This window comes from Sinohyriopsis cumingii, chromosome 17, assembly GCF_028554795.1.
Source record: "Sinohyriopsis cumingii isolate HCF-2022 chromosome 17, ASM2855479v2, whole genome shotgun sequence".
NCBI lineage: Eukaryota > Metazoa > Mollusca > Bivalvia > Unionida > Unionidae > Sinohyriopsis > Sinohyriopsis cumingii.
In genome coordinates this window covers 59,345,727-59,359,268 of record NC_142977.1, presented here as the reverse complement: position 1 = coordinate 59,359,268, position 13,542 = coordinate 59,345,727, and the positions used below count along the sequence as shown (strand labels likewise).

Genomic DNA, 13,542 nt, shown 5'->3' with positions numbered 1-13,542 from the left:
AGCACACGGAATGAAGCAAAAAGTGAATGCTTGGATTATTGTTCCTGAAACATAAATAATAGGGCATTTATTCGTATTGTTTCATCTTGTATCAAACCCTTGCAATCCATCAAAGAGATAATCCGTCTCTCCTGGTGCTGTGTTGTTGCCGACAACCACTGATCAAAGTTGGTAGGGATGCGAGGCTACAACTGCATGAATAGATTAAGTCGGCTTCTCAACAACTTTGGTCTCAAGACAGTAAATGCTCAATACTTACAATACGTTTTACAATTTATCGGTACATGAATATCAACAGTCTCATCTTTCTCCGGTACAGAGTTAAATATTAACAGTAAATTTCTGCATAAATTCCCTGTGTAAGGGAACCTATGCTCGTATGTAACCAGGAGCTATTGCCTATGAATTTCGTCGTAGTCAGATGAGCTCTCGTTGACTACTATAATGTTATTTTCTTGGAATTATATCCAAATTCCCACTTTATGGAATTCTCATTGTATTTAATGATACAATACGACTTAGAAAGACTTAAAAGAAGCATAACATCTGCTTGTGGATTTCAACGGTTGTAATTAATTCATAATATTTTTAATATTTTATAAAATTTCGTAATTCTGCTATCATTACAGCTGTTTATTTTTTTTATTCATAAAATGATTATGAAAGTTAATTAAAAAAATTTGCATTGCTCAAGTGTTTTTGTATCGGTTCATTTTATAGGGCATCAGTCTGTGGAAATAGGCTGATAGGACAACGCTTAATCGCTAACATAATAGTATAACATTGAAGTAATTTATGTCCATATTAGCATTTAATGTCGGAGACTAAAATTCACCCATGTAGATCTGTGGAGACTGGTACATTACAGTAATACCTCGTGCATTCGCGTTTCTGGATTCGCGAAATTTTCATTGGTACCCTCTACGAACATGTTTTCTTTATTTTATTGAATTGTACCTTCGTTATATGACTTCTGTGACATACATGTATGAAGTTTACCTTGTTTACCTTCCTGACAATGACAAAGAAAACATCAGTCATTAAGTTTACAGTCCCGTTCGTTACTTGGTTTTACCTTACTCTGAGTGCAAAAGAAAACGGCAGCCAATGAATTAGTATAGGGGTAATATTAGTATACATGTACCGTACAGTAAATGCGCTAGTGTGGCAAATACCCATTAGGCGATACTGTACTCTATTTTTACGTCAACCATTTATTTCTCTTTTTAAGGGTAATGTATTAAGCTAACTTTTAAATGAAATTAAAGTGCTTTGGGAGCATGATTTGGGTCATATTTAGGGTTTAAACCCTAGAAATAAGCATTTATTAGCATTTTCAGTGACTCGTACCAAACATTCGCGATTCCTTCTGATCCGTGACTGGTTCTGGAACCTAACCTCGCGAATGTTCGAGGTATTACTGTACATCTGATGTAATATTGGTAAGGATACGATTGGGTACAAAATATGGTACTCAGGCATCAAAATGAACAATGGTAAGAACACTTTGTTTTACATGCAAGTGTTATGTGAATAGTAATGATGCAACAATACAAATACAACACTACATCTCATATCATCAATAGTTGTATAAGCCCTCTATGACAGTCAACATTTAGTCTTATTCCGTGGAGCTATTTTGCAGACGAGGTCGTTTAAAAGTTTCTATTTTGAGTAGCATTGACTTTTCCATTTTTAGTAATCGATGTCATAATTTTACGCAGTTATGGGGTTGCATTTATTAGATATAGACTGATGAACAAATGATCAGAAAGTTAAGAACAAAAAGACAAACTTACAAGTATATAAAAGTTGGCAGTTTTAAACGCACGAAATTGCCAAATGTAATGTCACCTTCTTATATTACTTGGCGAGGAGCTATTTCTATTCCACGCTGCTATTGCTTCGTCTAAAGTCACTCCCCCATTCTAGTCCTCCTACTATTATTAGAACTACCATATGCTACTAATTCTATTGCTGCTGCCTCTCATGCACAAACCACAACCTGCTATTACTATTAGCATTATCTGATACCATTACTACTACTAGGTTCCAATCTCATGAAGTAAACGAGAGAGAGAGAGAGAGAGAGAGAGAGAGAGAGAGAGAGAGAGAGAGAGAGAGAACATTTCGAAGAAAAGTTTTCAAAGGTTTAGGCAGACTTCGAGTGGTTTTGCTGGATAGGTACACATATCATAAAAAACTACCAGTAGGAAAAAAGATTAAATGCTGGAAGAAAATGAATGCAATAAAAGCGATGTGTGTATATATATATATGTATATATATATATATATATATATATATATATATATATATATATATATATATATATATATATATATATATATATATATATATATATATATATATGAAGATTCTGGGTTTTTTATTCAAATAAATATTGATATTTAAAGTATATATATATATATATATATATATATATATATATATATATATATATATATATATATATATATATATATATATATATATATATATATATATATATATATATAATAGGTAAAAAGAATATGTTTTAGTTATGTAAAAGAAAATAATACAAGTCATTGTATTTGTTTAGAGCTTCGTCGTGACAAAGAATGGGGTTATCATCAATAGGAATGGCTTGATGGGGATAAAGATAATTTAGAGTTCGATAAGCAGTATACTGGGCAGATTAAACAAAGTTGAAACAAGAACAGAAAAACGCTATAATTTATTTTAAACAGTTTATAATTCTATAATGTGTACATATGGCTTGATTGTTTTCAAACTTATGGGGCAGATAAAATGAAGAAATCATAAAAAAGCAGCTTTGTATGTCATGCATGCGTGTGGCTGTTTGAGAGAGAGAAAGAGTGTAGAAATTGGGGTTTAAAAGAAACTACACATGTAGTCACTTTTATAGAGAGCGAACGTGCTTCAAAATTGCTAGAACTCTGCTGAATTAATATACAAGGGATCAATATCAAGATTTAATGATTTAATTGTACAAAACGACTTCTATTTTTAGGTCCGGAGTATGGAAATAGAGAAAATGAATATATATATATATATATATATATATATATATATATATATATATATATATATATATATATATATATATATATATATATATATAGATATATATATATATACATACATAGGTAAAAAGAATATGTTTTAGTTATGTAAAAGAAAATAATACAAGTCATTGTATTTGTTTAGAGCTTCGTCGTGACAAAGAATGGGGTTATCATCAATAGGAATGCATTAAAATTTTTAAACCTTTCATCATTTTTGGTCTTCGGTTATATACTATATGGAAAAGACAATGAGAATGTAATTTCGCCACGCAAAGTAGTAGGTTATATGGATGGAAGAGGGCGCGGGAAAGTGTTTTACTAGCAGTGTCTGGTTTCGTGATGTAATAAAGAGGAACTGGCTGCACAAACAGGATAACATGTCACAATAAAAATTCAGGCTTTATATTATGGCATGGATATAGATACAGATTTTTTAAATGACGGAGACAAAGAGGGGAGGAGAGAGCATTTGGTGAAGTTTGAACACTACATTTAAATAGTTTGGTATTGAGGAAAGATCTGCTAGGAAACACATGCAGCAGAAATGAGACCTACTAAGAAAAATTCCGTCTCTACGTTTTTATGAGATAAAGGATTAAAAGGAACAAAATGTTGAAGAAGATAAGAGAATGGTTAAAAAATTGTGGTCATTAAATATGGAGGTTGAAGCAGTTATCGGAGAGGCAACGGTGGTATTTTTTACGTATTAGGAAGATGACAAGGAATGTCAGTCACAGAAAAATGCAAGCGGGCAAACAAACGCAGAGAGAGAGAGAGAGAGAGCAAGTCTAGCTATGGTTTAAAAGTTCCTCAAAGGAATCTTGTGTGCATGTATACTGGAACCGTATACCGAAAACTCAACTAGAAGCTGTTGCGCGTAATTTGTTTATTGCAAATTGGTGCCAAATACGCTCACTTGTATATAAGAATATTACAAATAAACTACATTAAAGTTGTATTGTCACACTCTTTCCGTTTAGGAAGATGCGTAAGTTTATTTGTAAGATTATCACCTTTTCTATATTTTTAAAGAAATGTTCAATCAGCTAAGTATAATCTTTTCATCAAGTTTATATCAACCTTGAATTTGGTTTATATCTCATGTACATATTATATATTGAATTATTACTAGAACACTAAAACAATCAGCCATTATGCTCAAATTGCATACAATCCCTTTACCATAGGAATAAAAAGAATTTCCAATGCAACACATTTAAAGGTGCATCGAAAGCTAATTCAACGAACGTTGCACAAAATTCTACATTTCACACACAGGATATCAGAATTAAAATTCGAGACCATGCTCAAATTTAATTCACATAACCTGATGCACATTAGTTGTTATTCAGAAGAGAACATTCAATTTCATATTTGCAAAAGTATTACGTCCCTTGTCATGATAAAAGATATGGCATTGCAGCATCAAATGTGCCTATGAATGGTATAGTTTTTTGTATCAGATTATATGACAATAATTTAGATTGCGGTTCCATGGATTAGGTGGCATTTTCTCATTCGTATCGATTGTTCTTTTAGTAGAATCATATTTCTCATATTCACAACGAACACATTATTTATGTTGTGTATCAACATAGCAGCTCAATTTATCCCATAATAGTAGATAGAAAATTACTAATACTCAGAGTGAAACTATTCTACTTTTCGTGATAATGCGCATTGGGTAAGTTGTTAGCGACCTGACGATTACGGGTTTTAATCATGCAATCAGTTTGGCCTGGTCAGTTACTGTTCTTCATCTGTAGGCACGGCTCTTTTCTCTACTTGCTTCGACAAAATAAAACCTTCATGTTCTACATTCATGCACACACAAACACGCATAAAGACATAATTTTCATAAGACCGCTTACCATATCTAATTCTTTAAAAGAGTGAATCTTCATTTGGATGACTGAATGATTCCATCCTAGATCTACGAAAGAGCTTCCTTGAAATTACCACTTGCGACTTTTAAACTTAAAGTAACGTGATAACAATAAAATGAGGAAATGTGATGAGGTATGAGAGATAAATTTTTGTATCTGCTTATTCTTCATTGAAACAAGCGCCATATAATAAAATTTGTTCTAGGAGATAAAACAGTCTAAGTACAATATGTCCAAAATATACCATCTACTTTTAAAACACAGATTTTCTTGTTTAAGATTAAGCTTGTTGGTTTGAAAAAACGAAGAACAAGGTTACTACCTGAATGGCATTTAAAATTTTACCAATCATCTAAAAGGTACCATTGTGTTGTTTAAACTTAGCGTCGAAAATATTAGAATCTGTTCATGATGTGGGGTGTGGAGAGTTACATTGTTATTAGTTCAATTGAACATTACACTTATTTTGTTCATTTAAGATCATTTCAGTCTAACATTAAGCAACCCCTTCTTTTGTGTCTTCACCATTCCTTGTAATCGATCCATCCGTTTAGTGAAATTCCTTGATGTACAGGTTAATTATGATGTAAAATGGAATCAATGGTACAAGTTAATTGACATCGATTTTAGCATCCAGTTTTTTTTTAATGACATTAGGCTTACCTTCAGGACATCTCTCATCTATCTTTCATTCTCAACCATTTTTCTGTATTTTTGTCTATCTCTTGTTTGATTTAAGTGTCTACATAGTTTAAGAGTTTGCGTATCTACAAATCGATTTCCCCGGCCTAGTTATACCAGAGACTTATCAAAATGGCATTAGCAGCTGAATCGCTTGGTGATCAGCATTAAGAGGTTAGTGTTAGAACTGTTCGGCCTGGTGTCAGGATAATGTGACTGGGTGGGACAGGATGCTACATGTCTGCGGCATAATGCCCCAGTGCTTACCATCACTATAAACTGACGCACAGCAGACATCTTAGCGATATGACTGAAAAATTGTTAAAGCTACGTTAAAATACAACTCACACACTCTCACACACAATAAATTCCAAATTAGCAACATGTTATAGAATCCAAACATCATGAGACAAAGTACAATTGTCATACATTTTGAAAAGAAATCAAAGAATGCGAAAAGCTGGAGTCGAAGTTTCATGTCTTGCTTATGACTTTTACTTTTATCATGAGCAAACACGTTCTCTTAGGATTAACAAAGTAACTTAATTGTTACTTCGTTTTCGGACCTGCAGTCTCTGGTCTCATTATTTCTCGTCTATACCTACATAAATAAAATGAAAATGGAACATGGAATTAGATGTATATAGTAATTGAGACTATATTCAGCTGTAGAAACTAATATTGTAGAACTAATGACCTAATTTAGATGAAGTTCGAAAATATTAATCAATATTAATCAATGAAACGATGTTACCATATTTGATATCTACTAGTCAAAATAAATTATATAAAGGAATTTAGCTAGGTTAGCTTTTAACAACAATACTATGTACTGATTATAAGTCGTCATGTACAAAAACAGACTAAAACTATCATATTAACTCGATGATTAATGTTTACACTGAAGATATGATTGAGGTAAAACTTATACTTGCACTTTATAATTTGGTGGAGACTGTTTCTTCGTCTGCTAGAAAACGAGAGTCTGTATATGTAACTCCACTTCGCTCAGACATGGATACTCCAATAACTGTTTGGTGACCAATACTTGGAATAAATACCGATTCGAATTCAACTATCTTCCTTTTATCTATGTTTTCCGCGAGGAACTCGATCAGAACTTTAATTGTTGTATCTGGAGCCGTTGTTAAGGCTATCGGGACCTTGCAGTTGAATATTTCCGATATAATGTTTGTGAAATGAATTGCAGATAGTGAATCTATACCGCCATCTGCAAGCACCGTCTCCATACGTAGATCAGATACGTCTACGTTCGAAACCTCTGCCATCACCAGAGAAACAAACTCTGTAATAATCTTTAGTTTTCCAGACTGTTCCGAGTTCCAAAATTCTTCCCAATTTATGGATGGTATTTTATTCATCTCTGTATTTTTCTCAGAGGGTTTCAGATTCAGTCTTTTTAAAATAGGGTCGATCTTGAATGCAAGTTTATTCGCACCCGGTTTGTTATGGTCGAGTGCAATAAGATACCAATCTAGCTTTGTATATACTACATGTGAAAGATCCTGCATTAAAGCATGAAGAAAACATTACCTTATCTGATTTTCATCAAGACGTAGGTAACACTTGGTTTCAAAATTCTTTGTGAACTTGCTTCCAGCTGCCATCCCGACAGCCAATCCACCCCAGGCAATGCTTTGTCCAGGAAGACCTTTCTTACGTCTGTAGATGGCTAAGGTATCCAGAAAGGTATTTGCCGCACCATAGTTGCTATCACCACCTGCTCCAAATACCCCTGTTATTGAGGAATGTAGTACAAAGTAGTTCAAAGGAAGAGTCATAGAGAGACGATGAAGGTTCCACGATCCAGCAACTTTTGAAAGCATAACTGAATCAAAATTCTCGCTTTTCATACTCAGAAACAAAGTGCTGTCAATGACACCTGACCCTTGAAATATTCCTCTGATGGCATGCCTAGGAAACTGAGCATTCAGTTCAGCAAGAGCTTGTCTTAACGATTTCATGTCTGATACATCAGCTTTAAGACAAATAATTGCACAACCAGTGCTTTGCTCAATCTGCCTTATCAAATTGTCCTTTTCTCTTAAATTGCCTCGTCTTGAGAAGGTTGCAATAACACCTGCACCCATCTCTGCAATAAGTTTCACAAGAATCCAACCAAGTCCAGTCAATCCACCCACAACTATGTAAGAAGACATTTTGTCAAATAATTGGGACTTCTCCAGTTCTAATTTCAACGCGCCTTTTCCTGAATCTGACTTCAGGTCAAGAACTGGATACTGCAATGAATACTGTAAACCACCTTCTAATGTTTGATGCGTTTTGCTTTCTTGAAGCCAGGTTATTACTTTGGGGAGAAGGCGGCGGATGTTTTCTTCAGTGAAGATTTCATTTTCTCTCAGACAGACACATTTCGTATGTGTTTGTAGTTTTATCGTATCTTGGACATTCTGAGGCAAGTGGTTCCTCATAAAAATGAGCTGTCGGCAACGTTGCAGGTGTGAAAGAAATGATTGTTCTTGTTCTGGCTCCAAAGCCGTCAGGAGAACAGCGGTCGTTGATCTGTTGCGAGTAGCATTTTCTTTCAAGAGATGCTTTAGATCAATGATGTCTACATTGCACCTGTTACTTCTAACCAAATCTGACATATATATATTTTTTATGTCATTTTTATCAATAAACACCACAATTTTGTGATGCTTGGGAAGAAGTTGAAGAAGCGTCCAAGCTTGAAGAGCATACGTGAGCTTGCCAGTAAAATAATTTGGTATGTCAACTCTCCTTACTACACAAGATATCGGGACCGTCACAAATGATCCTATTTCTATAGGATAACAGACGATCACTTTTGTCTTGGAGGGATAATCCTCGTTATCTGGCAGGATCTCTGATTGACACCGGCGAAATAATTTTCCAATGAATGAGGACTTTTGTACGTCAGCATATTGTATGTATCCAGTGAACTCTCGAGACACAACTGGATGCTTCCCGTTGTCGACAGTATCGACGTTTGAGCCGTTTATGTCCAAAAATGATGGCTGCTGACCATGCGTGTCTTGAAGGTAAACTGTCTCAACTTCAACCTTGATCCAACCAGGTTTAACCTGTTCTGGGGAGGTATTGCTAGGAATGAGATAAGGATCCAGATAAGGATACTGGTGTCGTGTTTTTAGACGAACCTGCTCAAATGATCTGTAAGTAACTGTCCCCGTCCTGCTCTCCGTTTCTGTGGTAGGTGCGCACTGATGCTGAGGTACAAAAAGTTTCATTTTATCTATGATCATCTCTGAAGGAAAGGTCATGAGTGAATCTGTTGATTGTGACAATATACTCTGTACAAGTGACACATTTTCTTTCCAGCAGACTATATCAAGCAAATATACATTCAGGTATACCATTTCTCTAAGAAAACATCTTACAAATCCCCACATTTCGGACCCAATAATGTTAATTGCGGTTTTCTCTGATCGTATAAGTCCTTGTGTATTTTCTGTGATGACAAAGATTGGTGGTTGTTGTGGAAGATCTTTCATGGCCTTGATTATTTCTATAAAGATAAGACAGTTATTTTTCACCTCTGTCATTATGCACTGTCCATCTAGCGCTTCAGCGTCAAAACTAGAGCAAGCGGGCATGTAGATGACTCTTGAAATATGATCCACTCCTCCCCACTTTGCATTGGATGCTTTCAAAAGAAGATCAGATAATTTGTCGCCAGTCGACTTTGCCTGGATCGATAACGTGTTTAGATGGTCTGTAAAGATGCTGTCGTGGGTTACCTTGTCAGTATGTACCAACACAATATTGTTCAATCCCTTTGTGATGACAGCATTCGGGTTTTCACACAGCTTCGTTGCTGCAACATATTTAAGTTCCCGTGGAGTGAATATGCCCGGTAATTTGCCAAAAACTGTTAAGTTTCTAGCCTCAACCAATAGATAGCCATCTATATCAAGAAGGTAGATATTGGCATGAATCTCAATTAGAGATTCTTTAACCGTGGAGTCTGTTATGTGTAAGTATGAAAAAAATTCACGATCACGTGGAGACTTCATTATCCTCATGCAGCTAATGCCTACTGGATAAGCTTGTATGAGTTCATATCTTGGAAGGTCTTTCTCGTTCAAGGCAAACACGCTTGTTTGCATCATTCCATCTAGGATGACTGGGTGAATATGAGTTTTAGCTAATGTAGGCACAATGCGCTGGGGAACTTTAAGTTTTGCTAAAACGTCTCCGGATTTCACCCAGCACTCATCCAACAGCGAAAAACTTTCCCCATATTTGAATCCAAGTTGTCTTAATTTATTGTAACTGTCTTCCTTGGAAATACGTTGAGTACATTTAGATTTTATATCAGAAATGTCCAAACGTTTGCAACATCTCTCAGATCCCATTCGTACATTTCCCAAGGCTCGAACACTTCCTTGACTTATTGCTTCAAACTTATAATAACGGACTCCATCAGAATGTGTTGTTTGTTCAACTGATATTAAAATTTCTGTTGTAGCCGATGTACTCATTGGCAGGACCTTGAGGAACTCCAGTTCCACTTCTAAATCCTGCAGTGATTTTTCAAATTGAAAGATGCCAACTTCAAATCCGATATCAGCAAAGAGGGCACCTGGAACTACTACAGAGTCCCTTACAAAATGTTCTGAAACAAATGCAACTTCTTGCCCTTCAAGCTTTATTTTGTATTGGTGGTCCTTGCTATCCCGTTGCTTTTGCTGTTTTATGTAAAGGTGAGAATTCTCTCTTTTGTTAGAGGTAAAAGGTACGAAGCCATTAGGAGGACTCAAATCTTTACCTACAAAATAGTACTGTGGAATGTCTGTGAGGTTGTTTGTCCTTTGAACGATCTTTTCCCACTTGGGGTTAAATCCTATCTGAAAAAGCTCCACGAGTGATTGTCTCCAAGATATCGCGTCATCTCCCGCTTTCATCGATGGAAGACATAATGCCTGGTTCTGAGGTAAGATATTTTTAATATGCGGTGCCAGAACTGGACTAGGCCCAATTTCTATAAATACTGTTTTGCCGTTCTCATGTGCTGATGTTTTAATAGCCTCATAAAACTTTACTGTTGACCTAATATTTCTTCCCCAATATGTTGCCTTGGAGAAATCCTCATTTTCAAGATAATCCCCAGTAACTGTCGACACAATAGGTATTTTTGGCCTACAGCCCTCAATCTTTGACAGAGACTTCATGAAGCTGGCTTTAGCATCATCCACATGGCAGCTATGATATGCGCAAGAGGTATGCAACTCTTTTACCTGGATATCGTTTCCATTTCTTTGAAGATGAGCCACTTCGTTCGTAATTGATCTGATTCCTTCTATACCCCCTGATATTGTAGCTGACACTGGACTATTGCGTACAGCGATGGATACATTATTTGCCTGGCACATATTTTCTAGACGGCTAATATTTACCCCACTGATAACCATCATTTTCCCGCCAGTTGCATTCAAGAGGTGAAGTGATCGTTTGTAGATGATCTCTACAGCAGTCTCCAGACTGATCGCCCCACATGCGTAGGATGCAGCAACCTCTCCTACGGATTGGCCAACAATACAGTCAGGTAGGATACCGAAAGATTTCCACATTTCAAAAAGGCATATTTGGCAAGTAAAAATTGCGATATGACCAATCAGTGGGTTGGTCATTATTTCATCGCTTATCAGCTTGTCCACAATTGACCAACCAGCATGGACTTTCAAAAGTCTATCAATCTCATAAAGTGTAGATGCAAACACTTCTTTCTCTGACAGCTTCGAGCACATTCCTCGCCACACGGTACCCACACCGCAGAAAACAAATACAATCTTCTTTCCCACTTTCTTGTCCGAGGCTTCGCTCCACGTTTCACGGAAGAGTTTGCATTTCTTAGCGAGCTCAGTTTGATCTTTTGCAACAAATCCTGCCCGTACTGGAAAGTGCTCTCGTTTACAAACAGACGTAAAGCAAAGATCATGCATATTATAGCATACAGTATCTAACCTCTCGATCATTTTGCTTATATTATGATATAATCCTTCTAAGCTCGTACCTGATAACAAAACTATGACGGGTTCATCGATTTTCTCAAGCGAACGTTTGTCTTTTTTTGACTGTTCGATGTACTCAGAAACAATTGCATGCGCGTTTGTCCCACCAAAGCCAAAATTATTTACACACGCCATTTTCGCTCTGCCGTTCAGCGATGGCCATGCCACGGGTTCTGTTGGAACAATCAGTCCATTTTTTACCAAATTGTTCCGGACATTCAAACCTTCCTCTTTTACGTGCAAGGATGGAACAATAGTTTCGTTTTTGATCATAAGAATAATCTTAATCAAGCCGGCAACGCCTGAAGCAGACTCTAAATGTCCAATATTTGACTTAACAGAACCGATGTATTTTATGTCTGATGAAGAATTTTCATTAAAAAATGTTCCTATTGAATTGGCCTCAACTGGATCCCCAACAGGTGTGCCTGTCCCTGCAAAACAAACAAAATTTATGTTCAAGTTGCAGTGCTAAGTTTCCGAGCTACTTAGCAAACACTTTCTTTATGCAGATGCGGGAATGTTGTTCAACAGTGCTGACACGACATATCGACAAAGTATTTCAATATAAGAAAGATTTACTTTTGCTTTGTCTTAATCGCAACCATCTGAGTCCTAAATATATACACTGTTTTAACGTCGATCTAGTAGCTATCAGACTTAAATGGAAGCCGTTATAATTTGTGAAAAATTCATTATTATTATAAGTTGAATTAAAAGTACAGGCTCAGAAACTATTCTTTTGTGTCTAACACACACCAACCATACGAGGCATGCAAAACGTCAATGGATTCCTGCCCAAACTCCAAACTATATTGCACAATTAATTTAAATCGCCAAGTAATTGAATTGGGACAGTTATATATGGATATAAGCAGGTCTTCCAAGTTTCATAGAATCAGCTCCAGCAATTTCTGATTAAATATCATTACAAGGTCCTCACCACTAGAGCCTAAATCTATAGATCAAAATCTGCTTAGATCATCAATAACTGTATATGAACAATTTTTCATATTCCATTAACACATGTCAATGTTTCGGCATTAATTATGCTAAAACACTTACGATAAAAATTTCAAAGACAACATCTAAGTTTGAAAGAACATAACAAGCTCAAATTCACCTAAGTGATCTAGGATTCTAATCCAGTCACTTTCGTATGCATTTAAGTGTACTTATCAAATGCAATGGGTTTGTTTAAACGGTTTTATATGGAATCGCGACGAGATCGTTGATATTGCGAATTTCAAAGTCATAGAGGCTCACCCACCCACCCCACACAATAAAACAATTATAACATTACTTTGATAGTATGCACAGTATAATCAGGCTATCTGCGTAATGCATATACAAAATGTTTAACTTCATTGGTATACCTGGAGTGGTCTCTGTCTAAGCAAATGGACAATATCCAAACATTATGATCGTTTCTTCTATAGCAGCGCCGCGCAAAGTAAATTTCACATCGTGAAACATCCCTAATCACTTTAAATATTTTCTTCCTTAAATAACTATACCTTATCATTGTATCGTACAAGATATGCAATTATTTCCTAAATAATATTGTAGTGTTGTCCTACAAAATGAAAAGCCATATGATCATAAGAATAAACGGTCAAAAATAGCTGACAGAAAGAAAACCATCCAATCGAACTGTGCATAGTTTATTGGTAATTCGCTATGTAACCCGAACATAATTTTATTTTTACTGCGTTTATTGCAGATTCTGTTTATAATATGTAAAGTTCAAATAAGGAGATTTGTATTCAAACTCATTCCACAGTATCTCTCTGATTCATGACAAAGACACAAAACAGTCGTTCTTATACATATCGTATTGTAATAAGCAATGAATGCCCGTATAAATTTTA

At 35.7% G+C, this 13,542-nt stretch overlaps 1 pseudogene across 1 annotated transcript in view; it reads right to left on the bottom strand.

Annotated features, from left to right (window-relative positions):
- Positions 1 to 3,938: 3,938 nt before the first annotated feature.
- Positions 3,939 to 13,542, bottom strand: part of LOC149779035 (uncharacterized) — a 32,789-nt pseudogene continuing 23,185 nt past the window's right edge. Inside the window, exons 7-8 of the transcript XR_016415548.1 lie at positions 6,572 to 12,105; positions 3,939 to 6,237 (exon numbers count right to left, since the gene is read on the bottom strand). The product of XR_016415548.1 is annotated as an uncharacterized LOC149779035 (transcript). The remainder of the gene's footprint in view (positions 6,238 to 6,571; positions 12,106 to 13,542) is intronic.